Genomic DNA, 27,816 nt, shown 5'->3' on the forward strand with positions numbered 1-27,816 from the left:
AAGGAATCTAATTAATTTGTATTTGGATTTTATAGAGGATTAGACAACAAGTAATTTTTGTTTCTATTGTTAAAGTGCTCTAATGGACTTTTTTGAAGCTACTGCCTCTGCCAAAACAAATCAAATGAAATGAATGTTTGAGAAACATTGTCAATTCCAGATTCTGTAGTGGCTTTCCTCTTTAGCCCTTTGAGGATTCACAGGTGGGCCTGATAGCAACAAATATCTGGTCACAGTGAGATTGCGTGGCAAGATTATAAATGTAAAGACTAGACTGTAACATCAGAGTGATTGTAGTTTTTTCTCAATTTGGTACAAACTTTTGTGGGAATAGACTGCACTGAAATGAAGTAAAGTTCACCTCATATTTAAGGTAGAAGAATGGGGTAATGATAAGTTTTAGGGTTTAGTCCTAAAAATTAAATTTTGCTAAATACCAAATACCTGCCAGACAACCAATATGGATTGCTTTTTCTTTCTTTCTTTTTTTTATAGATCAGGTCTACTTTTTTTAATTTAGTAAATATAAATTTCCAAAGAACAGTTTATGGATTACAATGGCTCCCCCCGCCCCATAATTTCCCTCCCATTCGAACCCCTCCCATCTCCCTCTCTGTCTCCCATTCCATTCACATCGAGATTCATTTTCAATTATCTTTATATACAGAAGATCGATTTAGTATATATTAAGTAAAGAGTTCATCAGTTTGCACCCACACAGAAACGTAAAGTGTAAAATACTGTTTCAGTACTAGTTATAGCATTACTTCACATTGGACAACACATTAAGGACAGATCCCACATGAGAAGTAAGTACACAGTGACTCCTGTTGTTGACTTAACAATTTGACACTATTGTTTATGGCGTCAGTAATCACCCTAGGCTCTAGTCACGAGTTGCCAAGACTATGGAAGCCTTTTGAGTTCGCTGACTTCGATCTTATTCTGACAGGGTCATAGTCAAAGTGGAAGTTCTCTCCTCCCTTCAGAGAAAGGTACCTCCTTCTTTGATGGCCCGTTCTTTCCATGTGGATCTCACTTGCAGAGATCTTTCATTTAGGTATTCTTCTTCTTCTTCTATTTTTTTTCCCCAGAGTGTCTTGGCTTTCCATGACTATAATACTCTCATGGGCTCTTCAGCCAGATCCGAATGCCTTAAGGGCTGATTCTGAGGCCAGAGTGCTATTTAGGACATCTGCCATTCTATGAGTCTGCTGTGTATCCCGCTTCCCATGTTGGATTGTTCTCTCCATTTTGATTCTATCAATTAGTATTTGCAGACACTAGTCTTGTTTATGTGATCCCTTTGACTCTTAGACCTATCAGTGTGATCAATTGTGAACTGAAATTGATCACTTGGACTAGTGAGATGGCATTGGTACATGCCACCTTGGTGGGATTGTATTGGATCCCCTGGCACGTTTCTAACTCCACCATTTGGAGCAAGTCTGATTGAGCATGTCCCAAATTGTACATCTCTTCCCTCTCTTATTCCCACTCTTATATTTAACAGGGATCACTTTAAAGTTAAATTTAAACACCTAAGAATAATTGTGTGTTAATTACAGAGTTCAACCAATTGTACTAGAACAAAAAAAAAATACTAAGAGGGATAAAGTATTAAATTGTACATCAACAGTCAGGACAAGGGCTGATCAAGTTTTACCCAAAGGAAATTAAATTGGCAAGCAAACAAGCTGTCTGCACATTAATGTTTATTGCAGCTCAATTCACAATAGCTAAGACCTGGAACCAACCCAAATGCCCATCAACAGTAGACTGGATAAAGAAATTATGGGACATGTACTCTATAGAATACTATACAGCAGTCAAAAAAAATGAAATCTGGTCATTTGCAACAAGATTGAGGAATCTGGAAAACATATGCTGAGTGAATTAAGCCAGTCCCAAAGGGACAAATATCATATGTTCTCCCTGATTGGCGACAACTAACTGAGCACCAAAAGGGAAACCTGTTGAAGTGAAATGGACACTATGGATTGCTTTTTCTTTTTTCTTTTCTCTCTCTCTCTCTCTCTCTCTCTCTCTCTCTTTTTTTTTTTTTTTGACAGGCAGAGTGGACAGTGAGAGAGAGAGAGACAGAGAGAAAGGTCTTCCTTTGCTGTTGGTTTACCCTCCAATGGCCGCAGCAGCTGGTGCGCTGCGGCTGGCGCACCGCGCTGATCCGATGGCAGGATCCAGGTACTTATCCTGGTCTCCCATGGGGTGCAGGGCCCAAGCACTTGGGCCATCCTCCACTGCACTCCCTGGCCACAGCAGAGAGCTGGCCTGGAAGAGGGGCAACCGCGACAGAATCCAGGTCCCTGACCGGGACTAGAACCCGGTGTGCCAGCGCCGCTAGGCAGAGGCTTAGCCTAGTGAGTCATGGCACCGGCCCTAGGGATTGCTTTTTCAATGAGCCATTCATTAGTTTGTTTTTCTGTTTCAAAATGAGAATAAAATGATCAGAAACAAACATAGGCGATTTCTTGGTTTTGGGTGTACATACTTCTGTAGTGAAGATAGCTGGGTTCAGTTTGAGTTTAATATGGGCATATTTTGTCATTTGGATTCTTCACATATCTGAATAGCAAATAAAACAGACTATGTTATATTCCTTATTTTTTTTAATTTTAAGCACTTTTCCCCTGGTTTTCCTTTATTCCACTCCTTTTTCTTAGAAGTTTCAGTCATTAATCATGATGACTGCCATAGAAAATTATCAAATTCAGTTTATGAGACAAATTTTCATCAGGTCAAATGCATATCCAACACCTCTTCTAAGTTTATTTCCTAAGATTGTATATGCGAGACATTGTGCCAGTCTGAAATGAGTTGTAAAGTAAGTCCCAGTAGCCATTGCTTGAGGCCTTTTCTTCACATTTCATCCCTGAAGAGCGTGTGCAATCATTGTCGTACCCAAACTATTGTAAAGCCAAGGTGAGGCTTCAGAAAAGTAGATGCTGGCCTTCATTTCTAACAGATTTTCTTCCTTCTCTGTCCTCTTCTCAGAGGGAGGCCGATGATTGGACACAGGCTAAGTAAGTTTGACTAAGAAAATCTAGAATGAATCCAGCACTGCTCATGTAATGACTCCTGAGAGATCCTGGAATGGGAGGAGGCAGAAGTGGAAACTAAACATGGAGACTTGGAAGAAATTGTCTCTACTTCCCTGCCACCTCAGTCCTGACCTGCCTACCTTCTTGAATTTGCTCACATCTCATATCTTTTCTGAACCTGGGTGGAGAGAGATTCTGGTTCTCCCTGTGAGACTTCAACCTATGATTCACACATAACTTGTATTACCAGAATGCTTGATAATTATCCAACATGGCAATTAAACATTGGTAGCTTGAATGTACAGATAATCTTATTTAAAGCACTCATCACTCTATTTTGCAGTTCCTTCATTATACTACTTTCTTTTTTTAAAAAATTCACTTATCTTTACATTTTCTTTTAGACACTAATCATTTCTTTGTGATTTTTTCTTTTTTCAACATTGCCATAAACACCTGTATTTATTTATTTTTAGGATTTATTTATTTATATGTATTCATGTATTTCATAAATACAACTTTAAGAACACAGTAATTCTTCCCTCCATACCCACCCTCCCAGCCATCTTCCTCCTTCTCTTATCCCCACTCGTATTTTTTACTTAGTTCTATTTTCAATTAACTTTGTATACAGTAGACTAACTCTATTCTAGGTGAAGTGTTCAGCACTTTGTATGAGAAAGAAAGGAAAAGAAAAAAAAAAAAAAACCTGTTCATCAACAGTCACAAAGGCTATCCAAAGTCATTGCATCTTGTAGTGAATTTGCTTCTTTTTTTCCTCTTTTTTTAAGCATTCTTTCTTTTTTTTGAGAAACTTAATTATATTTAAAGAAGAACCCAAGAATGATACGTCTTTTGTGAGCATTTGGACATAATGATAACTTATGGGACATAAGAATATCCTCCACTTAATATACTAAAATGAATTCTTTGAGAACAAGTTTTACTCTTCTCATAATACAACTCTTTGAGGACAGAGGTGCTTCATGGGAAATTAGTGCACATTGACTCCTGTTGTTAATTTAGCAGTTAACACTCTTATGTATGACGTCAGTGATCACCCAAGGATCTTGACGTGAGTTGCCTAGGCTATGGAAGCCTTGGAATCTACAAACTCCATCAGTAATTAGACAAGGGCATAAGCAAAGTGTAAATTCTCTCCTCCCTTCAGAGAACAGTACATCCTTCTTTGAATGCCACTTCTTCCCACTGGGGTCTCACTCACAGAGGTCCTTCATGTAGGACATTTTTTGTCACAACGTCTTGGCATTCCATTCCTGAAATGCTCTCATGTGCATTTCAGCCATACCAAAATGTTTTAAGGGCTTATTCTGACTGCTTTTCATGTTGGAGGTTTCACTCCTTTTTAATTCTATCTATTACCATTATCAAACACTTAGTCTTATGTATATAATCACTTTAACACTTAATCCTATCTATATTATCACTTTAACATTTCATCCTACCCATATGATCACTATAATATTTAAAATGATATGTTCACCATGCAGCTTAAGGGGTATTGGGTCCTAAGTCAAGTTCTTACCCTTAGAAGTAAATCCATAGGAATGTATGCGGAACTATACTGCTTTATAAACTTCATACATTTCAAAATTACAACTTTAGGAATATGGTGATTCTTCCTACCTTACCCACCCTCCTATCTACCTTCCTCCTCCTTCTCTTATTCTACTCTTAGGTTTTACTAGGATCTATTTTCAATTAACTTTACACACATATGGTTAACTGTATTTTAAGTAAAGAGTTCAGAAATTAGTAGGAAAGAAAAAAAAAGAAAAAATTTAATTAAAAAAAAAAAAAACCTGTTCCTCAACAGTCAAGACAAGGAATGTTCAAAGTTATGCTTCTCAAAGTGTCAATTTCACTTCTGCAGGTTGCCTTTTAGGTGCTCTATTAGTTTTCACCAGTCATGGAGAACATATAGTATTTGTCCCTTTGGGAATGGTTTATTTCAGAAAGTATAATGTTTTTCAGTTTAATCCATTTTGTTGTAAATTACCAGACTTCATTTTCTTTTTACTGCTATGTAGTATTCCATAGTGTACGAATCTCATAATTTCTTTATCTAGTCTTCAGTCGAAGGGCATTTGGGTTGATTCCATGTCTCAGCTATTGTGAATTGAGCTGTGATAAACATGGGAAAACAGATAGCTCTTTAATATGCTGATTTCATTTCCCTTGGAATGGGATGGCAGGGTCATATGATAGGTCTATATTCAGATTTCTGAGGTATCTTTATACTGTCTTCCATACTGGCTTTACCAGCTTACATTTCCACCAACAGTGCATTAGGGTACATTTTTCCCCACATCCATATTGGCTTTTGTTGTTTTGTTATGTTGTTGTTGAGTTTCTTGATATCTTTGTATATTCTGGTTATTAATCTTTTATGAGCTGTATAGTTTGCAAAAATTTTCTCCCATTGTTTCAGGTGTCTCTTCACTTTGCAGAGTGTTTCTTTGGCAGTGCAGAAGCTTCTCAATTTGATGTAATCCCATTTATCAATTTTGACTTGGATTGTCTATGTCTCTGGGTTTTTCTTACCAAGAACTCTTTGCCTATGTCAATGTCCTGCATGGTTTCCCCAATGTTCTCTAATAATTTGATGGTAGTGGGTCATAGATTTAGGTTGTTAGTCCATTTTGAGTAGATTTTAGTGAAATGTGTAAGGTTGGGGTCTTGCTTCATGCTTCTGCATGTGTCAATCCTGTTTTCCAAGAACCATTTGTTGAAGAGACTGTCATTGCTCCAGGTGTTGATTCTAGCTCCTTTGTCAAAAATAAGCTGGTTGTAGAGGCTTGGTTGATTTCTGGCATTTCAATTCTGTTCCATTGGTCTGTCTTTTACCAGTACCAAGCTGTTTTGATTATAACTGCCCTGTAGTACGTGTTAAAATCTGATATTGTGATGTCTCCAGATTTGTTTTTGTTATATAAAATTGTTTTAGCTATTTGGGGTCTCTTATGTTTCCATATTAATTTTAAAATCATTTTTTTCTAGATCTGGGACGAATGTCCTTTGTATTGATTGGTATCACATTGAATCTGTAAATATGGACATTCTGATGATATTGATTTTTCCATTCCATGAACAAAGGACATTTTTCCAATTTTTATATAATGTTCTATTTCTTTAATCTTTTGCCGTTCTCATTGTAGAGATCTTTGATATCCTTGGTAAAATTTATTCCATGATATTTGATTTTTTGGTAGCTATTGTTAATTGGATTGATCTTAGAAGTTCTCTCTACAGACATTGTCTTGTATACAAAAGGCTGTTGATTTTTATATATTGATTGACTTTACCAAACTCTTCCATGTATTCCAATACTATCTTATTGGACTCTTTCAATCCCTTTTATATAATATCATGTCATTTGCAATTGCAGATAGCGTGACTTCCTCCTTTACTATTTGTATCCTTTTGATTTCTTTTTCTTGCCTAATGGCACTGACTAAAATGTCTAGGTCCATATTGAATAACAGTTTTGAGAGTGAGCATCCTTGTCTGGTTCTGAAAACCAGGAAATGCTTACAAATTTTCCCTATTCAATAGGACACTGGCCATGGGTTTGTCATAAATTTTGCCTTTATTGTATTGAGAAATGTTTTTGTAGCTATTGTGAATGGGATTGATCTTAGCAGTTCTTTCTCAGCCATGGAATTGCCTGTGTTTACAAATGCTGTTGATTTTTGTGCATTGATTTTATATCCTGCTACTTTGCAAACTCTTTTATGAGTTCCAATAATCCATTAGTAGAGTTCTTTGGATTCCCTAGTTTGACTTCTTCCTTCCCAATTTGTATCCTTTTCATTTCTTTTTCTTGTCTAATGGCTCTGGCTAAAACTTCCAGTACTATATTGAATAGCAGTGGTGAGAGTGGGCATCCCTGTCTGGTACCAGATCTCAGTGGAAATGCTTCCAACTTTTCCCCATTCAGTATGATGCTGGCCATGGGTTTTTCATAAATTGCCTTGATTATTTTGAAGAATGTTCCTTCTATACCCAATTTGCTTAGAGTTTTCATCGTGAAAGGGTTCTGAATTTTATCGAATGCTTTCTCTGCGTCTATTGAGATAATCATATGGTTTTTCTTCTGCAGTCTGTTAATGTGGTGTCTCACATTGATTGATTTGCGAATGTTGAATCATCCCTGCATACCTGGGATAAATCCCACTTGGTCTGGGTGGATGATCTTTCTGATGTGTTGTTGCATTCTATTGGCCAGAATTTTGAGGATTTTTGCATCTATCTTCATCTTGGAAATTGGTCTGTAATTTTCTCTCTCTGCTGCATCATTTTCAGGTTTAGGAATTAAGGTGATGCTGGCTTCATAGAAAAAATTTGGGAGGATTCTTTCTTTTTCGATTGTTCTGAATAGTTTGAGAAGAATTGGAGTAATGTTCTTTCTATACACAATTTTCTTAAGGTTTTCATCATGAAAGGGTGTTGTATTTTATCAAATGTTTTCTCTGCAATTATTGAGATAATAATATGGTTTTTTGTTCTTCAAGTTCTTAATGTGATGTATCATGTTGGTTGATTTGCAAATGTTGAATGATTATACCAAAGATAAATCCCACTTGGTCCAGTGAATTGTCCTTCTGATTTGTTGTTGGATTTAATTTGTTAGTATTTTTTTGAGGATTTTTACATGTATGTTCATCAGAAAAATTGGTCTGTAGTTCTCTTTCTCTATCTTTTCAGATTTAGGAATTAAGTTTATTCTGGTTTCCTGGAAATGATTTGTGAGGATTCCCTTCCTTACAATTGTTTTAAATAGCTTGAGAAGAATTGGAGTTATTTCTTCCTTAAATGTATGGTAGAATTCAGCAGTGAAGACATCTGGTCTTGGGCTTTTCTTTGTTGGGAGGGTCTTTATTACTGATTCGATTTCTGTCTTAGTTATTGTTCTGTATAGGTTTTCTATGTCTTCCTGGCTCATTTTGATTTCTCTTTAAAATCTCAATTTCAGTGGAAAAATTTCCATTCATATCACATATAGTTTACTTCATGAATTTGCTTCTGATTGCTTCTGAGTAATCTGATGATCAGTTTTTTGAATTCTGTTTCTGGCACTTCTCAATCTCTTCACGTTCACCTTCTAATATTGAAATGTTATAATGTTCCTTCGAGGAGATCATAATGTCTTCCTTATTCTTACTTCTTGAATTTTTAATTTTAGTTTTTGGTATTTGTAGAAATTTTTAGTCTGGTGGCTTTGCTTTGATCTGTTTCTCTGTGACTTAGTGGATTATCTACACTTTCAGTGAATCCCAAGAGGCTGTGCTTGTTATGACCATGGTACTCTGTTCAGTATTCCAGGGTGGGGTGCGTATCCTGGTTAAGACCCCAGGTGGGCATGGTAGCTCTCCTCTGGTTAACTGGAAGGAGAGGAATGGTTACTTCTGTAGGTGTGACTAGCCCTTCTCCTCACAGCTGAGGGATGCCTTGGTGTTAGTCCCCAGTGTGCTCAACACTCATCAGCACTGCTTTTGCTAACTGCAAATTTGATCTGTGGAGTATTTCCTGTGAGCACAGTTCCCTCTGCTATGAGCTGCTATAGGCAACCGAAGAGCTCAGAGAGTATAGAAAAGTGCTCTGTGGTTGCCCAGGACTTAGCCACACTCTGTCTTTTCCTATGCAGTTGCTGTTTTCTCAGACTCAGTTCCCAGGGCACTCTGGGTAGTGGATTTTTAGTGGGGCCACTCTGCCTTACTAGCCAGTCCTGTCTATAAGGAAACTATAAAGTGATTCCAGAACCACTGTCTGTATGTGGTCCTCCCAACCAGATTTTGTGTCGTGGAGAAGGTGGGTTATTTTCTCTGGCTAGGTTTGTGGTTCGAAGGCAGGTGAAGTATCCACCTGCTGCAGCCCCACTCATTTAGTGCTGAGAGGATAGGAGAGTCCTATATGCAGTGTTTCCCCTCCATAGGTGTGGCTCCCCAACCCCTCCCATTGCTGGGTTAAAGGCTGGTGCAGAATGTGTGGAAGAGGAAAGAATTCTGTATTGTTGTGGCCCTTGCTGATTGGGTGAAGGGTGGCCCCTGTTATTGCTGGGCATGTGCAAGGGAGGTGGGGCAGCAGCTGACTACCTGTGTCCAGAAATGGTGTGAGCCCTCTCCCTGCTGGCTCAGCTCACTGCTGTTGCAGGGAGGGAGCATGCCTTTGGGTGCTCAATTGCCTGCTGTCTAGAGATTCCTCATGGAACTCTAAAAACAATTCCCCAAGCTCTCCCTCCAGCTGTATCAGCAGTGCCATTGGCCTGTGAATTCCCCTGTCACCTAGTTTGCTGGAGCAGGCATCTTCCTCCCTGGATACAAGCTTTTGTTGTCTTTTGTTGTGTATTTGCTCTTTCCCCATGTGTCCGGACTATTTCTATTGCTTTCACAGGGTCTCCTTCTGTGGTTCTTCTGCAGCTTTATCCTAAGAGTGTACTTTCTCCCCTTTTAAAAATATTAATTTTACCCCATGTAAATCAGACCATCCTTTTGCTATTCTGCCATCTTGGAACCCCCTATACTGCCTTCTTTACTAGCACATTGTAAGATACTTAGTGGAAAAGAACATGTGACATTCAGATTTGTATTCTCAGTGGCTAGCAGAGTATCTAAACATTGTATGTTCTCATTAATTGCAAATGAAAATTGAATGCATGATTAATATCATTAATGAGCTTATGGACAAATGGCTGGATGGACATCTGAGTTCCGAGTTGTAGTTAAGCACGTAGTACACTTATTAAGGAGTTATTTCAATGTCAACACTCATTAAAAGGGGAAGAAGGAAGCAGGAGTGGGCAGATGAAAGGCTGAGCTATGCTGTGGGCCAAGGAGCAACTTTTGGGGCATTTCCTTTCCTGAGTGCTCTAACCTCCAACCATATTATTTATCTGAAATTCCTCCTTAGCTCATTTCCAACTTTCCTGCCTTCTCCTATAGACTATATTGTCCATCCTTTCTTCTGAGTTTTCACAATATCAGGTACTGTTTGCTTATCTCCATCTGAGTCTGCTTTATTGAGAAGACAGCTTTCTAATTTAGGATATCTTCTTTAGGTAATGAAGAGAAATGAAACAAGAGAGTAACATCACGAAAACTGTGCTTTAGGAAGATCAATTTTGTAATAGCTCAGAGATAATATTTAATAGATCATTCTGGGCCACTGTGGTGGTCTACACAAGAGATTATAAGGGCCTGAAGTTTGAGAAAATAAAGTGGGAGTAGAGAGGGGAGAAATAGAAGTGATGCTACAGATATGCAATTAGGGAAGAACTCATCGTAGATGTTTTATAGAGAAAGAGATAAAATAAATGGAAAAAGGAATGGGGCCCACTGAGCTCATGAACTCAGGGATAACAGGATTTATTGGGCAAGAGAGGTATATAGGAAAAAGGAAATCCAGATTGTCCATCTTGAGGGTGAATTATTGCAGGATATCTCTGGTAAAGATGGCCAGGGCATTCTGAATAGGTCTGGATTTGAATAGTGGGGAAAAGAAATGTGGCTATCATCATCCTATGTGTGGAGACAAATGTAGAGAAGGAGATGAACTTCAAGGAGAGTCCTTGGTCAAAAGAGGAGGAATAATGGAAAGAGGTCTGGAGTAGACTCACGCTTAAGGCACAGAGTGAAAGAGACTGAGGATAGTCATCAGATTTGAAGGCTGAAGAGGGTGAATATTTGCAAAAGAATAGCAGGCAACAGCATTAGTTGTTACGCAAGATAAGTATTGCAAATAAATTAAGAAACATACCAGGGGATTCCAATTCAATCCCATCAAGGTGGCATGTACCAACGCCATCTCACTAGTCCCAGTGATCAATTTCTGTTCACAATTGATCATAATGATAGGACTAAGAGCCAAAGGGATCACATAAACAAGAATAGTGTCTGCAAATACTAGCTGATAGAATCAAAAAGGGAGAGAACGATCCAACATGGGAAGTGAGATACACAGCAGACCCATAGAATGGCAGATGTCCTAAACAGCACTCTGGCCTCAGAATCAGCCCTTAAGGCATGCGGATCTGGCTGAAATGCCCATGAGAGTATTTCAGGCATGGAAAGCCAAGACACTCTGGAAAAAAAAAAAAAAAAAAAAAAAAAACCTAAATGAAAGATCTCCGCGAGTGAGATCCCAGTGGAAAGAATGGGTCATCAAAGAAGGAGGTACCTTTCTCTGAAGGGAGGAGAGAACTTCCACTTTGACCATGGCCTTGTCTAAATATGATCAGAGTCGGTGAACTCAGGGGGCTTCCATAGCCTTAGCAGCTCATGACAAGAGCCTAGGGTGATTACTGATGCCATAAATAAGAGTATCAATTTGTTAAGTCAGCAATAGGAGTCACTGTGCACTTATTCCTCATGTAGGATCTCTGTCCTTAGTGTGCTATACATTGAGATTTAATGCTATAACTAGTACTCAAACAGTATTTTTCACTTTATGTTTCTGTGTGGGAGCAAACTGTTGAAATCTTTACTTAATGTATGCTAAACTGATCTTCTGTATATAAAGAGAATAGAAAATGAATCTTGATGTGAATGGAAGGGGAGAGGGAGTGGGAAAGGGGAAGGTTGCGGGTGGGAGGGACGTTATGGGGGGAAGCCATTGTAATCCATAAGCTGTACTTTGGAAATTTATATTCATTAAATAAAAGTTTAAAAAAAGATAAGAACCTAAAAGTATTCACCATTCTTATGCTCAAAGCTTTCTGTGAGGAATAGATTATTTAAGACAGAATAATGCTAAGTCCTGTCTTACTTTAACTTCAGAGATTTGGTGAAGGTACACACACAATGCAGGAAGAAAGCTGAGTTGGGGATAGTAGATGTTGATGAACCAATCCCACTCTTTGGGAGCAAACCAATAGATGGAAAAGACTTGGTGGAGAGGGAATAAGCTTTCTCCAGGAGCAAAGAAGAAAAGCATTCATGGAAGGATCAGAGGTATGAAAAGGCCTGTTTCAAAATCAAAGACTCTCCATTTACTATGGAAAGAATGGCAGTGATGGAGCCAGCATTGTGGCATAGAGGGTTAGCCCTCCACTTGCCATGTCAGCATCCCATATGGGTGTCAGTTGGAATCCCGGGTGCTCCACTTCCAGTCCAGCTCCCTGCTATGGCAACTGGAAAAGCAGCGTAAGATGGCTCAAGTGCTTGGGCCCCGGTACCCACATGGAGATCCAGAAGTAGCTCCTGGCTTCTAGCTTTGGAACAGCCCAACTCCGTCCTTTGCCCCAATTTTGGGGAGTGAACCAGCAGATGAAAGATCTCTCTCTCTCTCTCTCTCTCTGAATAAATAAACCTTTTAAAAGGATGGCAGAGCTAGTGCTGTGGCAAAGTGGATAAGGCTGAAGCCTGTGGTGCTGGAATCCCATATGGGGGTGCTGGTTCAAGTCCCAGCTGCTCTACTTCTGATCCAGTGCTCTGCTATGGCCTGTGAAAGCAGTGGAAGATGGCCCAAGTGCTTAGGCCCCTGTACCCTCCTGGGAGACCCCGAAGAAGCCCTGGCTCCTGGCTTCTGATTGGCTCAGCTCCAGCCATTGCAGCCAACTGGGGAGTAAACCAGCAGATGGAAGACTCTCTCTCTCTCTCTCTCTGCCTCTCCTTCTCTCTGTGTGTGTAACTCTTTCAAATAAAATAAATAAATCTTTTTTTAAAAAAAAGAATGGCAATGACTACCTAAGGCACATTCTCAACTTTGAGCAAGACGAGACAGGCATGACTGTAATTTGCCTCCCTTGCTTCTGCAGGATCAACCTCAGTGCCATTTTCTCTCGAATCAAATCACTCAAGTTACATATAATGCAAGAGAGAGTGAGAGTGAGCAGGAGGTGAGGAATTCTTCAAAGTTTATTGCTCTAGAGGCTGATAAATAAAATTTTATTTCTAACAAATGTAGCCTTTAGACTTTTACATCTCAGGAACCAGCATTTTGAGCTTGGGAAATAATGCTCTGCACTCTGCAGAATCACCATGCTGGCTGTGATTTTGGATCTGTGGGGAAATACTCCATACACCACAGCCCAGGGGGTGCAGTGGTGAGCTTTGCTGATAGTCATATAGTACATCATGAACCACAACGAATAGGCCACTAAGAATGTTAAGGAGGTGAACTGAATTCTGTGACAGACAAATGGTCACTGGAAGATGAAGACTTCTTTGTGGGCAAGCGTGTGCTCCTGGCTGACATCACAGTTGTCTGTGCTCTGTTGTGTTTGCTTACACAAGTCTGGGAGCCTTTGTTCTGTCAGGCTTTTCAAAATACCAATCGCTGTTTCCTCAGCTGCATTAATCAATCCCAGTTTGGGCTGTCTTGGGGAGGTAAAATTGTGTGAGAAGATGGCCCAATTTATTGTTGAAAAGTTCACAGAGAGCCAACCTTAAAAGGACACACTATGGGAAGAGATGTAGAAACTCCTGGTTGAATGAAAAAAAGAGATAAAGACACCTTCCCCAGCTTCAGAAGGAGTGAGAGACAAATGTAAGGAGACACTAACTGTGAATCCAAGGCAAAGGACACTTTTGCTCTTCTGCCCAAGGGCACCTTTGTGTTGAATGAATTGAAGTCCAAGTATTCAAGTGAAGACACACTCTCTATGGTGCTGCTATATTTTTGGGAGCGCTTTGGTAAGGATGGCTGGTTTCTGTGATATGCTGAATAACATTTCGTTGAAGAGCTCACCCAGACAACCTGATCACTGGAGTGTTCTAGCAATTGGATGAAGTGAGGAAGAATGCCTTTGCAATAGTAGCTCCACTTCTGGAATGTGGGTCTTTTTGAGCCAAGAGATTTCCATTCTTCTGAGTCAACATTGACAGGTGGACCACAAGTCATATACTTGCTAGAAATTGGATCCTGGCAGTGAAGAGACCCAACCGCTCATTGAAAAGTACTTTTCCTGTGAGGGGCCCTTCCAACATGTGGGTCAAAGTCTTCAGCCTGGGCAATACTTTCAAGTGAATATCTCTTGCCATTGCCTAGCTGCCCATACCTGCCCTACAGAAAGATGAGGGTTATTAAAGGAAAGTGAATGTTGAAAAACAAAATCAAACAAAAAAGAATGCACTGAATCAAATTATTTTAATGTAATTTGCTCACCTTTAAAAACAGTATATTATTTCTAATTTTGTAGTTTTCTTGTTGGTTTTTGAAGTCATTTTATAGTCATATTTTTGGCATACATATGAGTATAGAGAAGAAAATAAAAAGTACCTGTAGTCTTGGCACCCAGATGTGGCCACTTTTAGCAGTTTGAGGAGTCTCTTCTATTCTATGTTTAGGTGTATCTTTCTTATTGAAATTGCACTTGTAGGTGGAAGAGCGCTCTCTGTCTCCCTCCCTCCCTCTATCCCTTACTCCCTCCCTCCCTTTCTCCTCCCTCCCTCTCTCTCTGTAACTTCGCCTCTGACATAAAACAGCATTTTAAAAAAAGAAACTGCACTTGCAGTCTTGTGTTTTGTTTTCTTTATAGAAGCATTCTCCTCTGATATTATCTTTGGACTTCTGAATAATTAATTTCCCTTGAGTAGTAGCTCCACCTAGCTTATATCCAAGTATTTCTCATCTGTTATCTCTCCATAGAAAGTTTCTCTAAATATCTTGTATATGATTATTGGTGAGGTCTCCAGGGCAAGAACCACATCTCATTCATTTTGCTTCCTGATATATAAACCTTTTATTATGTATCTGTTGACTGACTGGTTTACTACATAATAATAAGTAGCATTTTTGATAGCCTAAGGGGCAAGCATTGTGCCAAAGAGTCTATCCATTTTGTTTCTAATCCACATCATAGCTCTGAGTTTTACAGGCAAGTATTATTATCCCATTTTACAGATAAGGAAGCTGATGTTTCATCATATTGACTTGAAGTTATTAATTAAAAGCCTTAATTAAGGAGAGTAGAACCCTAGATCTGTTTCCTTCACCTATTCATAAGATCAGTGTCAACTGAACAAGATGTGAAGGTTGTTTTCTAATAGTGAATTATAGGAAAGAAATATAAAAAGGCATGTATAAGGGGATGAATCAAAGAGAGGAGGAGTTGGAGCTTTATACTGAGGTAGTAGTATTTTATCACTGATGTTGTTCAGGATAGCATATTATCATAATCGAAAGAAAATAATCTGGCTGCATTGTTTAGTTTTTTTTTAAATTTTCTGTGAGCAATATATGCACTGTTACCCACACCTGTTTAAACTGCTCCAACCCATCATATACTCTATGTTCTGCATATATAATAATATTGATTATAGTAGTTAGTGTTTGGTAAGTATCAAATGAGTACAGTCAGAGTGGACAAAAAAAACCCTCATCTTAATAAACATTACAATTTCACCTTCAACATTTTTTTTTTCTTTTTGAGGTTGGTTCTTTATCAAAAAAAGGTATTTAAGGCACACACAAGTTCATGTATTTCATATATACAGATTTAAGAACATAGTGATTCTTCCCACCATACCCTCCTTCCTGGCTATGCTCTACCACTCCTCCTTCTCCTCTCTTATTCCCACATATTCCATTTTCACAATGATCTACTTTCAGTTTACTCCATACTGTTTTTGAATAGTTTATCTTTGGTCCAAAGATTTAGAAAAGAAGCTGGTTCTACAGTGAGGGCACAGCAGTTGGTGATTCTGAGATTAATTTAAGATAGTAACTTTTGCAATCAGATATCCAGAAACACGCACACATCCTGGAGCTATATGCTGATTGCTTCTCAGCTGTGTCCTCTTAGGGGCCCTCCACAACACACCATTATATGTGTGTATTCTTGTCTCTAAGAAAGATAGATACAATTTATTAAGTACTCACTTTGAATTAGATATTTATTTGTATAGATTACCTCATTTATCCTAAGAGTAACCCTCTGGGAAATCAAAATAATTTCCATATAATAGCTACAAAGTAGGGGGCCAAGTCATTTAGTGTCAAAATTTTTGCATTTGAACTTGAGGCCATGTGATGCTAAAAATCTTTGTTCTTTCCATTTTGCCAAATCTCTTGTTTGTGTCCTTATCCCTAACCCTGCTTGTGAACATCTAATCTCATTTCTTTGAGTGGAACCATCTGATTTCCTATTGGGCAGTTGCATATTTCCCATTAGAAATGTCCATAGTGAAGCTGTCAAAAGTTCACCATCAGTGATCTTGATATAGGGGTGACCCAAATCAGGCCACTTAAATGTTCTGTTTCCAGTGTTTTTTGAATTTTGAGCAGTATCTGTTCATTGTGGTGACAATGTCCTAAACAAACTGTCCTTCTTTCTGTTGTGTAAATCTCAGAGCTGCCTTTAGTTCCAGTACTTGGAGCCTCATTATTCAGGTTTTCTTTAATTCAGTAAAGTATACCACAGCTACCCAGAGTAATATACATTGCTGTAGTTGAGGAACCTACAAAAATCTACCCCACAGAATTGGGTGTTTAGCCTAGCAGTTAAGGCTTCAGCATCCCATGTGAAAGTACCTGGGTTTAATACCTGGCTCTGTTCTTGACTTCAGCTTCCTTCTAATGCAGACCCTGGGAAGCAGCAGTGGTGGCTGAAGTAATTGTTTCCATGCCACCCACGTGTGAGACTTGTATTGCATTACCAGCTCTCCATTTTGACCCTGCTGCAACCCAGCCCCTGCTCTTGTGGTCATTCAGAAAGAAAATTAGAGGATGGGATCCCTCCTCCTCCCCTGCCCTCCTCCTCCCCTCCCCTCCCCTCCCCTCCCCTCCCCTCCCCTCCCCTCCTCTCCCCTCTTCTCCTCTCCTCTCCTCTCCCCTCCCTTCCTTCCTTTTCCTCTCCTCCCCTCTCTTCTCCTTCTTAAATAAATGCAAATTTTAAAAATAGCTCTGACCATATATTCTGAGTAATTTTTTAAAAATATTTTTTTATTTATTTGAAAGGCAGAGTAACAGAGAAGATTAGAGAGAGACAGACAGACAGATACATATACTTGTTCACTCCCAAGATGCCTGCAATAATCAGGGCTTGTCTCGGCTAAAGCTAAGAGCCTGAAACTCCATCTTGGTCTCTAACATGGGTGACCGTGGCCCAACTACTTGGGCTGTCTTCTTCTGCCTTCCCACTTCCATTATCAGGAAGCTGGATAAGAAACAGAGTGACAGGGACTTCGAATTGGCATTCTGATATAGGATGTCAGAATCACAAGGGATGGCTTAGCTGGCTATGCCACAACCCTGGACTCTAAGATTGATTCCTAATGCAATTTTAATTATTTGGAATTATATAGTATACATTATGTTTATTTAAATTTTATTTTTTGTTATGTGACCTATGTTAGAAAGAAAAATGGGGCAAGAAACTTGTCTGGTTCATCTGTATTCCTAGCAATGTGAACAGTTCCTGAAACACATAAGACACTCAGTAGATATAGACTGACTGGCTGGCTGGCTGAGTGAATGAGAAATGAGTCTTACCTAGAAATTCTTAAGATGGTTTCAGGGTCTGCTGTGGCCAGGAAGTGCAGTGGAGGATGGTCCAAGTACTTGGGCCCTGCACCCCATGGGAGACCAGGATAAGTACCTGGCTCCTGCCATCAGATCAGCGCGGTGAGCTGGCCGCAGCACGCCGGCCGCGGCGGCCATTGGAGGGTGAACCAACGGCAAAAAGGAAGACCTTTCTTTCTGTCTCTCTCTCTCACTGTCCACTCTGCCTGTCAAAACAAACAAACAAACAAACAAAAAAGATGGTTTCAGGGACAAAGAGATGATTGAATTGCATCTCAAACCTCAGCTTTTGTTTAAAAGATTGAGGTTAATACTGATAAAAGGTCATTTCATGTAGCAACGTATTTCAGAGAATATTTCAGCAACATATTTTATGCAAAAGCATGGCATAAAGAACATTTAATTTGTTGATGGAACACTGAGTAATAGTTTAGTTAGCAGAAACTAAGAGTATGTGAAGGAATGTAACAGATGATGAAACTTCACAGGTTTCTTGGGATTGATTCATGAACTTTTAATTTTAATCTCTCAAAACAGGATTCCCCATCAAGAGTTTTATAAAAGAGGGGTGGCTAATATAAAGAGTACAAAAAATGTGAGGTAAATATGTGAAATTGACATTTTGAGATTTGATTATTGTTTATAGCCCAGTCTACACTCTTAAGGAACAGTGATTCTTGTACTTACTACTTATTAAATTCTTTTTTAGTGGACAATTAAGCTTGTGATTATAAAGTAAATTGAATGTATGTCATTGCAAGAGCTAAAAGAAAAATAAGTAAAGAAGGAGGAGGGAAGGTGGGAGTGAGAGAAGGAAGGAAAGTGGGTGAGAAGCATCATCATGTTCTTAAAACTGAGTATGTGAAATTTGTTGCCTTTATATAAAGTGATAAAATTTTAAGAAGATTCTATCTCTTGGAGATCCACTCCTGCAGTACTGAAATGTTGCCAGGAAATGCACTTGAGTTGGGTCAGGGAGACCAGCTAAGAAGCCACAACATACAGTATGTAAGAGATCATACAGGTTTAAATCATGGGTCCATTGAAAGAGGGAACTAAAATTAATATTTCTGTCCTCACTGGTGTTCAGTTTACACGGGCCATCTCATTTGCAGCACTTTATCCACTGAAGGCATTAAATACTACCAGGCACACCTGCTTCTTTACTTGAGCATCACTCAAGAATAGAACTCAAGCCAAGTAAAATGCAATTTTCTCAGTATGTGACTTCAGCTAAAAACAAGTGAGCACAGCAGTTCCTAATTGCTTGACTGGAGACTTTTTACCAAGGTGGGGAGATCAATTTGAAATAACAACAACAAAAACAGGATGTATTCTGTGGCAGATAATTCTCCAAAGGCAATCTGGCCAAGGGGAAGTCTATAAAATACAAACCTTATGCAATAAGAAGTTATTTTTTTAAACGAAAGCTCCCAAGTTTGTAGGAATGAAACAACAAACCATGATGTAAATAATCTTACATTTCCAATGTTTGGAACATTCCCTATTTTGGGGCATTAGGGGAGAGGTAATTACTTTTACCTTGGTCCTGAAATACATAACTATGTGACTTCACTACTAGAGATATTTCTTAATCATAAACTCTGCAGAGCTGAACTTCAACCATAAAATGGGAACTTAACAATTTGAGAAACAGGGAGTATTAAGTGCTGTCACAAATCATTGTTGTTAAAAAGAGTTAAGAACGAAAGCCTGATGCTACATCTCTTATTTTTTTCCTTAAAACTGATTTAAGATTATACTTGACACAACAGTTAAAACTCATCTTGGGACACCTGCATCCCATATCAGAGCTCCTGGGCTAAAATGCTGGCTCCAACTTCCTCTAAATGCACACTGTGCAAAGTAGCAAATAATAGCTACTTGGGTCCCTGCCACTTGTTTGGGAGACCTGGATTGAGTTGTATGGTCCTTGACTTCAGCCTGGATAAGTCCCTAAGATTATGGGCATTTGTGAAGTGAACCAGAAACTGGAAGATCTCTCACAGTCTGTCTCTGTATGTTTCTCTGCCTTTTAAATAAAAAAAAAATTAAAGAATTTTAAAAAGAGGCTACACCTTAACTATGATAACAATACCAGTCATGTTACCCATGACATCTTGAGTATGAAGGAAGGGTGCAGAATGCCAAGGCATGAGGATTTGCCTCATCCTGGCTATGCTCACTGGAGGAAGGGGGAAATGCGATGACTTCCGTTGAAAAATAAACAATAATCACTCGCTACAAGAATATACTCCTTTAATGATATTCAAAATGTTTACAGCCCGGTCACTACATTCTTTTTCTTACAAATCTTGCTGTCCAAGAGACACTTAAGGTTTGCCATTCTTTCAACATTTCATCCTTTGTTACCCTTGCTGCTTTTGCTGCACCTTCCTGCTCTCTGAAATGCTTTCTTTTTTTTTTTTTTTAAAGATTTATTTATTTATTTATTTGAAAGTCAGAGTTACACAGAGAGAGGAGAGGCAGAGAGAGAGAGAAAGAGAGAGAGGTCTTCCATCCAATGGTTCACTCCCCAATTGGCCGAAACGGCCGGAGCTGCGCTGATCTGAAGCCAAGAGCCAGGAGCGTCCTCCGGGTCTCCCATGTGGGTGCAAGGGCCCAAGGATCTGGGCCATCTTCTACTGCTTTGCAAGGATAGTAGAGAGCTGGGTTGGAAGTGGAGCAGCCGGGTCTTGAACCGGTGCCCATATGGGATGCTGGTGCTTCAGGCCAGGGCGTTAACCCACTGCGCCACAGCGCCAGCCCCTGAACAATGCTCTCTGATTTGCCAGCAGAGTGCCCTGGTACAAACATCTTCACACACCTCTAGCTGCAACACACGCCTTCCTTATAAGACTTATGAGGGTACTTCAAAAAGTTATGGGATACATGGAATTATTTTGAATTTGCTGCATATATTTTTCATAACACTTATTTTCCATGAACATTTTGAAGACTCCTTGTATGGGTTAAGCAGCTCTGTCTAAGTCACATTTGCGACATGCTTGAGTCACACCAGCGTTCAGTCACTGTTTAGGGAATGTTTGGTAAATATTGAGGTAGTAACATTGGGAAGTGCTAGATTTGTGGTAATTTTCTGTCAGAGTTTTAGTGAAAATCTAAAAAAACACTTATTTTGACATGTGTCTTTTCTTCCGCTGGGAAGTGAATTACTTCACATCTCGGTTATGTTAATTTAACAAATAGTTCTTGAAATTTCTGAGGCTTAATTTTTTGATGTTGTCATGATCAAACATGAATAAAACATTGTCCTTATCTTTAGGTTGTTCACAAGATGAGATGCATACTGAACCCAGAACTTCCACTGAATGGATGTGTGTGCACATAAATACACATCATAATGATCTGCAGAATAATTATAACACATTAGACTGTGCTAAACTGGGGCCATGGTGTCAACCCTGTGCTCACACAGCAGAGCTGAGGGAAGTAGAAATTAATTCTAAAATTCATTATGATTATAGGCTGGGATCAGGGCTTCCTGATTTAGGCAGTTATTGTCTTAAACTACTTCCTCTTAGATTTGAGTCATACCCAATGGCAGACTTAAAAAGAGCCCCAAGTTCCCTAAGAAATGTAAAATGGAAGACTTTATCCTATATAAATTTGTCTCCTCCCTTCCCAATTAAACTGAAACAACTGACAGCCTGGCCTTTGGGAGATTGTTTGCAGGGTTGGGTTTTCTCATCCCGAATCTTAAGTTCAATATTCGGGATTTAGTAAGCATGAGATAAGCTTTAAAAAATGAAGCAGTGTTATCTAATGATTACTCTTTAGAACTGAAATACTGGTTAGAAAGGTAAAGAAATAAATGTCACTGATAAGAAAGAACATCATTTAGCCTTAAAGCCTTGGCCTGAGATCCTTGTCCTAAGTGAAGACAGTTTCCAGGCCCTCTTGGCCTGGGTAACCGGGAAATATCTGTGTTCAGTGATGCCTCAGCAAGGGATGTTATTTCCTTGCGATCCTTGGAATACATGCAGAAACTGTGGATATATGAATTAGGACTTGTAAAATACCCAGGTTTGGGGCATTTGTACTTGGAGGATTCTGAAAGTTGTTCTTTGATTTTGGACAACCCCAGAAAACTTACCATGGATTCAATATGAAAAACTGTGTGGAGTAATAGGAAAAGCAGCAGCTTTGGAGTTGCAGACTTGGGCTGGTTTCTCATTACAGCACTGTGTTCCCTTGGACAAGTCACTCCTTGAAGTTTAACTTTTCCAATGTATAAAATGAATACAGTAGTACTTTCTCATGCTTTTTAACCTAAATACTGGTACTCTAAGTTCAATGAATGATGTTTCTTATTAATATGATAGAACTAGAGTGTAAAACCAAGAGATCAACTCCTGAACTAGATATGTCCAACCCTAAATCCTGGTCTTTTTCATTTAAAAGATCTCTGTTCTTGAATAAATAACTTAAACTCTTCTGATTCAGTTTAATTTGTAAATGGGTATAGTAATTACAAGAATACCAGCCTTGTAAGTTCATGGTGATGATCACCACTTCACCCTCCCTCATAGACAACGCTTACCACTTAGTAGGTCTTTAAATTGGTCTCATTCCCCAGCAGATTCCAGTGCCCAGCCAGGAAAACCCACCACAGAGCTCACGATGGATTTGCATCTTGGTCTTGGGGTGAGAAACTGGCACTGTCTGTCTTCTCTTCACCCAGGCTCTCCCTCAGACTTGGGTGCCTCCCTCCCTTTTGACTAGTTCTGTGTTCACCATGTCAGGAAAGGAAACTGAGGCAAACCAGACACAGGGTCAGAGGCAATTCAACTGCAGGATTCACTATGCTTTCACCTGCTTCCTTCATATTTTCAAAAGAAGTAAAACTGATTTACCTCTAAATGAAGAGCATCACTACAAGCAAGGGTTAGCTCTATCTCCCAAGCACCACAGTTGTTCCCTAGGAGAAACTAGGGAAAGGAATGCACATATCCTTAAAGGGCTGCTCCCAGGCTGGGCTGTCACCTTCAGAAAGTCTTCTGACTGCTGCAGTGAGTGCAGCAAACCTGCTATGGCCTTTAGACAACTATCATTGAAAAACACAGGGAACTGCGGTTTATTGAACAATTACTATATGCTAATACATATAATTCTTTATCTCATTAATTCTTATTACATCCCAGGGAGGTAAGCATTATTATTGAAATTCCTCTGTATGCACAGATTAAATTTAACCTTTGTCATTTGTGATCTAGGCTTAACACATCCAGAATTTAAAATCCCATATAGTAGCAAAATGTTTCAACAAAATTTGAGGATTTTAATTTTACTGATAACAAATAATTTTTATAAAGAAGTAATTTTCCTCTAATTAATAAATAAAAGGATATTTTAATAAATAAGAGGACATCGTTTATTAATAAATTGAAAGAAGTTTACTAACAAAAAAATGACTAAAGGGAGTCCTTTAAATTTAATCCATTCATCTGCATGGAAAACTTGCATATATTTCCATGAAGCAATTCAATCTAAGTTTTTATTTGAAGTAGCTTTTGTCAATGTATATCAGGACACTTATACAAAGGTGTTCATAATATCCCTGTTCATAATAGAAGTAACTAGGAACAATCAAAATGACCATCTGCATGAAAAAGAATGGATTACATACATGGTATGTTTACATACTGAAATAATATACGTAAGTAAACCACAGCTACATGCAAAAATATGAATTTTAATAAAAGATGGGTAAAAATTCTGAGAAGATAATATACAACAGAATATATGGTTTATAAAGAAAAACTTTATTATATACCTTTTAGGAATATTTCCATGTGTACTGACAGGTATCTGTGTGTATAAATTTTGCAAAGATGGGGGTAATGGAAAATTTAGTATAAGTGATACCTCAGGTAAGGAAGACATGAGAATGAAATGAAGAGGAACTCAATATATAGATTTTAATTGTGAACAATAACCTGGCTTCTATGCTAATTTCCAGCTATACAGCCTTTTATTGTTTATTACATTCAATTGTTTCAAACAAACAAGAATTATGCCCAGAGCAATGATGGGACTATATTTGAAACCAAGAATTATTCTCAATTCTTTTTTGTCACTTGAGATCCAAATGCAAAGGCAACACAACACCACAAATCCCTTGCCATATTTTTTCCTCAATTTTCCCAAGGACTAGTTTTAAATTATAGTACATAGCAATACCAGGCATCCATATTTTGGAACAATAATCTACAACAACCAACTCATTTTTCCAAGAGCTTGAAGAGTTGCCAAGTCAGCCCTAGCATAGGGAATGGTGCTAAAACTGCTCATAAGGAGTTCTGATAAGAGAAAGAGAAAGAGAAAGAGAGAAAGAGAAAGAGAAAGAGAAAGAGAAAGAGAAAGAGAAAGAGAAAGAGAAAGAGGGGGAGGGGCGGGGGGAAGGGGGAGGGGGAGAGGACTGATGTTCAGTTTGGGAAACGCAGGTGGAGTATATAGGAGTCAGTCAGATACCCCAGGTAGCACATAGATGCTGGAAACCTGGAAAGGATATAATCATCTGTGGAAAGTGCTGTAACTGTAATTGCTTGTTATTTAACCTCTCCTTCCTGTCTGAAGTAATAGAAATTGTCTCTGACGTAGCAGGAAGACTTAACAGAGAGCTATAGCCCATATGGATTTCTCTTTAGCTCTGCAGAAGGGAAATGTTTCAGTTGTTCTATTAACTCATAGCATTTATATGGGGTGACATACAGAAGTTATAAACCAGTTTACAAAAATGTTACAATGATTAATCTGCCTAACTCCTGTTCAATGATCTGTCTCAACACATTGCTGCCCTTCTTAAACTCCCTCTATTACTCCTCATAGATTTTACGATAAAGTTTAAGATTCTAGCAGGATATTCGAGACTTGACCTTACCTGTCTTCCCATCTCATCCACATTTCTTTCATAGACATCTTTGTGTCTTTCTGATTTGGTTGCTGTTCCTTAACTATGTCATACACGCTCCACCTAGCACATGTTGTACTTTATTATCCAGATAGTTCATAGTCATCTTTTAGTACTCGATGTACGCATGCCATCTCCAGGAAATCTTCCTTGATCACACAGCTAGCTAAGCTGCCCCCGCTTCTGTCATAACATTTATAGTAATTTTTTATTTCCATGTGGTTCACTATTCCATATTGAGAGTTCTTCGAGGAAGATATTTATGTTATTTAGTTCCATAGGACTCACATACGTGTACAACAAGGCAAAGTATACATACCCAAGCTAACAGAAGCCCAAAGTATATTGCATTCAATAGACATTTGTTGAATGGGTTGGATGTCTAAGATAACGCTGTAACCACAGCTGATGTTCAGCAGGTGAAGGAGGTCCATTTTAATCTGGATGACAAAGGTTCAGTGAGCAGATGGGTCCAGGGAGGTTGTGGAAAAGATTTAAGGAAGAAATTTTAAATGTGAGTTGCTTTGTGTCTCATGATGTCTGGCTGTCCAGCTGTCCACTGATTCAGAGCTTTCAAGCCTTTATTCAGGGATTTCTATAGTTCTGCTTTGAGTCATGTGGGCATATAGCACTAAACATGCTCCTAGATCCTAGCAAGAAACCGCATCTATCACAGCTCTGTCTTTGGAGTCATTGTCCCAACTTACCAAAATTCCAGTGCACATGGACCCTTTCAGGTGCAACGTGAGTCATCATTAGATAAGTGATATATTTTCAATGAAAAGCATCCTCTTTGAATTTCTTATGAGGAATTATTGCAACCGTATTGAATAATCTCCAACGTCAGCCTAAAATTACATGTTAAAGCCATCTGTATTGCATTGGGAAAATATCTTATGGTGTAATTAATTCACTGAATGTGATGATTACTTAGGATTATAGAAATACAGTATTAGGAGGGTTCTCAAGGGGCCTTGGCAGAAATTCCCAGATTCTGCCGGCGCCGTGGCTCAATAGGCTAATCCTCCACCTTGCGGCGCCGGCACACCGGGTTCTAGTCCCGGTCGGGGCGCCGGATTCTGTCCCGGTTGCCCCTCTTCCAGGCCAGCTCTCTGCTATGGCCAGGGAGTGCAGAGGAGGATGGCCCAGGTGCTTGGGCCCTGCACCCCATGGGAGACCAGGAAAAGCACCTGGATCCTGGCTCCTGCCATCGGATCAGCGCGGTGCGCCGGCTGCAGCGGCGGCCATTGGAGGGTGAACCAACGGCAAAAGGAAGACCTTTCTCTCTCTGTCTCTCTCTCTCTCTCACTGTCCACTCTGCCTGTCAAAAATTAAAAAAAAAAAAAAAAAAAAAAAAAAAAAAAGAAATTCCCAGATTCTTCCTGTAGATCTGTACTTAAACTTACCAAAAATAATGACACTATCCTTTAGATTATCTACTCACAACTTAAATTTTTTGCTACAATGTTTTTGCAAAATTGGACAGGTAACTTAATCTGTTCAGGTATTGATGTCTCATTTTAATAGTAGAGCTGGGAATGCATCATTCTCTTGAAAACTAGGCCACTGTGATACTAAGGGTCTATGTACACCCCCTCAGCATTACTGGAAAAGAAGAGCTGCTGAAAGTAATTCCAGCATAAATTGTTTAAAGAGGAGCAATCTGTCATTTTTTAATCTTTTGCCTCGAATTTTAATAGATGAGGAAGAAAAGAAGATTTTGCATTAAAGAAAAGTTTCATGATCCCTAGAATTGATAGTATCCAAGATACTGCTTAGCTTTAATAGTCAATGAATTTACCAGCTTCATTAAAAAATGATCCAGTGTAGAGAATACACTGTTGTTTTTCAGAAAATGTACTTAAGACAATGGTTCAGATTGTCATCATCTATTTGATTCTAGGTAAATCACTAAATTATTCTGAATCTCTACTGTAGGTCTAACACCAGCTTTCTCATTGAGCAACTCAACCTGGGGCAGGGCCTAAGACAAAGTGTTCTCTCAATACAGGGAAGGTGACTACAGCAGCAGACGTGAAAGACAGAGGAGCAAAGAAAGAAAGGAGCAAGAACCTGTGGAGAAATGTGTCATTAACTTCTTGCCATACTAAAAAAGGTCATCTGAGAAGGTCTCAGAATTGCTTATCATTGAGGCAAAGAGGGAAACATTTGGCCATTGAATTCTAGTCCCTATTGGCAAACTATTTGCCCTGTGGGTTCGTATTTCTGATTTGTGCAGGTGTAGGCAACAAGGGGCTCCTACAGGTGACCTACTTCCTCTTTTCTAAAGAGAAGCTACAGAGCAAGGAAAGAGGTCAGTAACATGAGCCTGATGAGTCTATTCGCAGCTTTATGAGGCTGATTGACTCTGGTGCCAAGCTGGCTGAAGCCTCTGTGACTGGAGTAAAAAATACTCCTGAGAATATTTCTAACAGTGCTTAAAACATGTTTGCCATGCTTCACCTCTGCAGAAATTTTGAACCACTTGTGCCCTCATTTAAATCCAGTGTCCTGTAGAAGCCCCTTCTCTCAATGATTCCATCTAAATGTTCCCTGCATCTCTTGCTTTCATCCTTTTTTAAAAAAAGATTTATTTTTATTTGAAAAACATACTTTCCTGTTTCCCTGTACATAATCACACCAAACAAATAGCTTCTCTAAAGAGGGCTTTCAGTCTGAGAATAAACACAAGAAATGCACCACTTAACATGCCCTGTGACACTTGCCTGAGGACTCTATCCTTTACCTTTGCTAAGATCTCATCTACACATACAAGTTGCTGGCAGTGAACTTTCTCCATTAGTCTTCCTCCAATAAGGAAATTGTTATGCCTCCCCATTCCATTTTATAAAAGCTCTTTCTACAATCTTCATTATTTTCCTTAATTTTATTTTTTACTTTCAACATTTTTCTTTCATTTTCAACAGAAAAAATCTCTTTATCAGATATCTCAGCCTTCAGTAAAAACTTGCTCTCAAGGTTGCTGCTTCGTCAATAAGCTTTAAGAGGCCGGTGCTCACTAGGCTAATCTTCCACCTGCGGTGCCAGCACTCAGGGTTCTAGTCCTAGCTGGGGTGCCGGTTCTGTCCTGGTTGCTCCTCTTCCAGTCCAGCTCTCTGCTGTGGCCCAGGAAGTCAGTGGAGGATGGCCCAAGTGCTTGGGCCCTGAACCTGCATGGGAGACCAGGAAGAAGCACCAGGCTCCTGGCTTAGTGATCGGCACAGCGCGCTGGCCATAGCGGCCATTTTGGGGGTGAACCAACTGAAGGAAGACCTTTCTCTCTGTCTCTCTCTCTCTCTGTCTAACTCTGCCTGTCAAAAAATAAATAAAAATAAGTTTTAA

The 27,816-nt window shown here is 39.2% G+C and overlaps 1 pseudogene; it reads left to right on the plus strand.

Moving 5' to 3' along the window:
- The first annotated feature begins 13,153 nt into the window (after positions 1-13,153).
- On the plus strand, positions 13,154-14,095 carry LOC100358840 (elongation factor 1-gamma pseudogene; annotated as a pseudogene).
- Positions 14,096-27,816: the final 13,721 nt, after the last annotated feature.

The sequence above is a fragment of the Oryctolagus cuniculus genome, chromosome 1, assembly GCF_051225735.1.
Source record: "Oryctolagus cuniculus isolate XC-2025 breed Fujian yellow rabbit chromosome 1, ASM5122573v1, whole genome shotgun sequence".
In the NCBI taxonomy this organism is placed as follows: Eukaryota; Metazoa; Chordata; class Mammalia; order Lagomorpha; family Leporidae; genus Oryctolagus; species Oryctolagus cuniculus.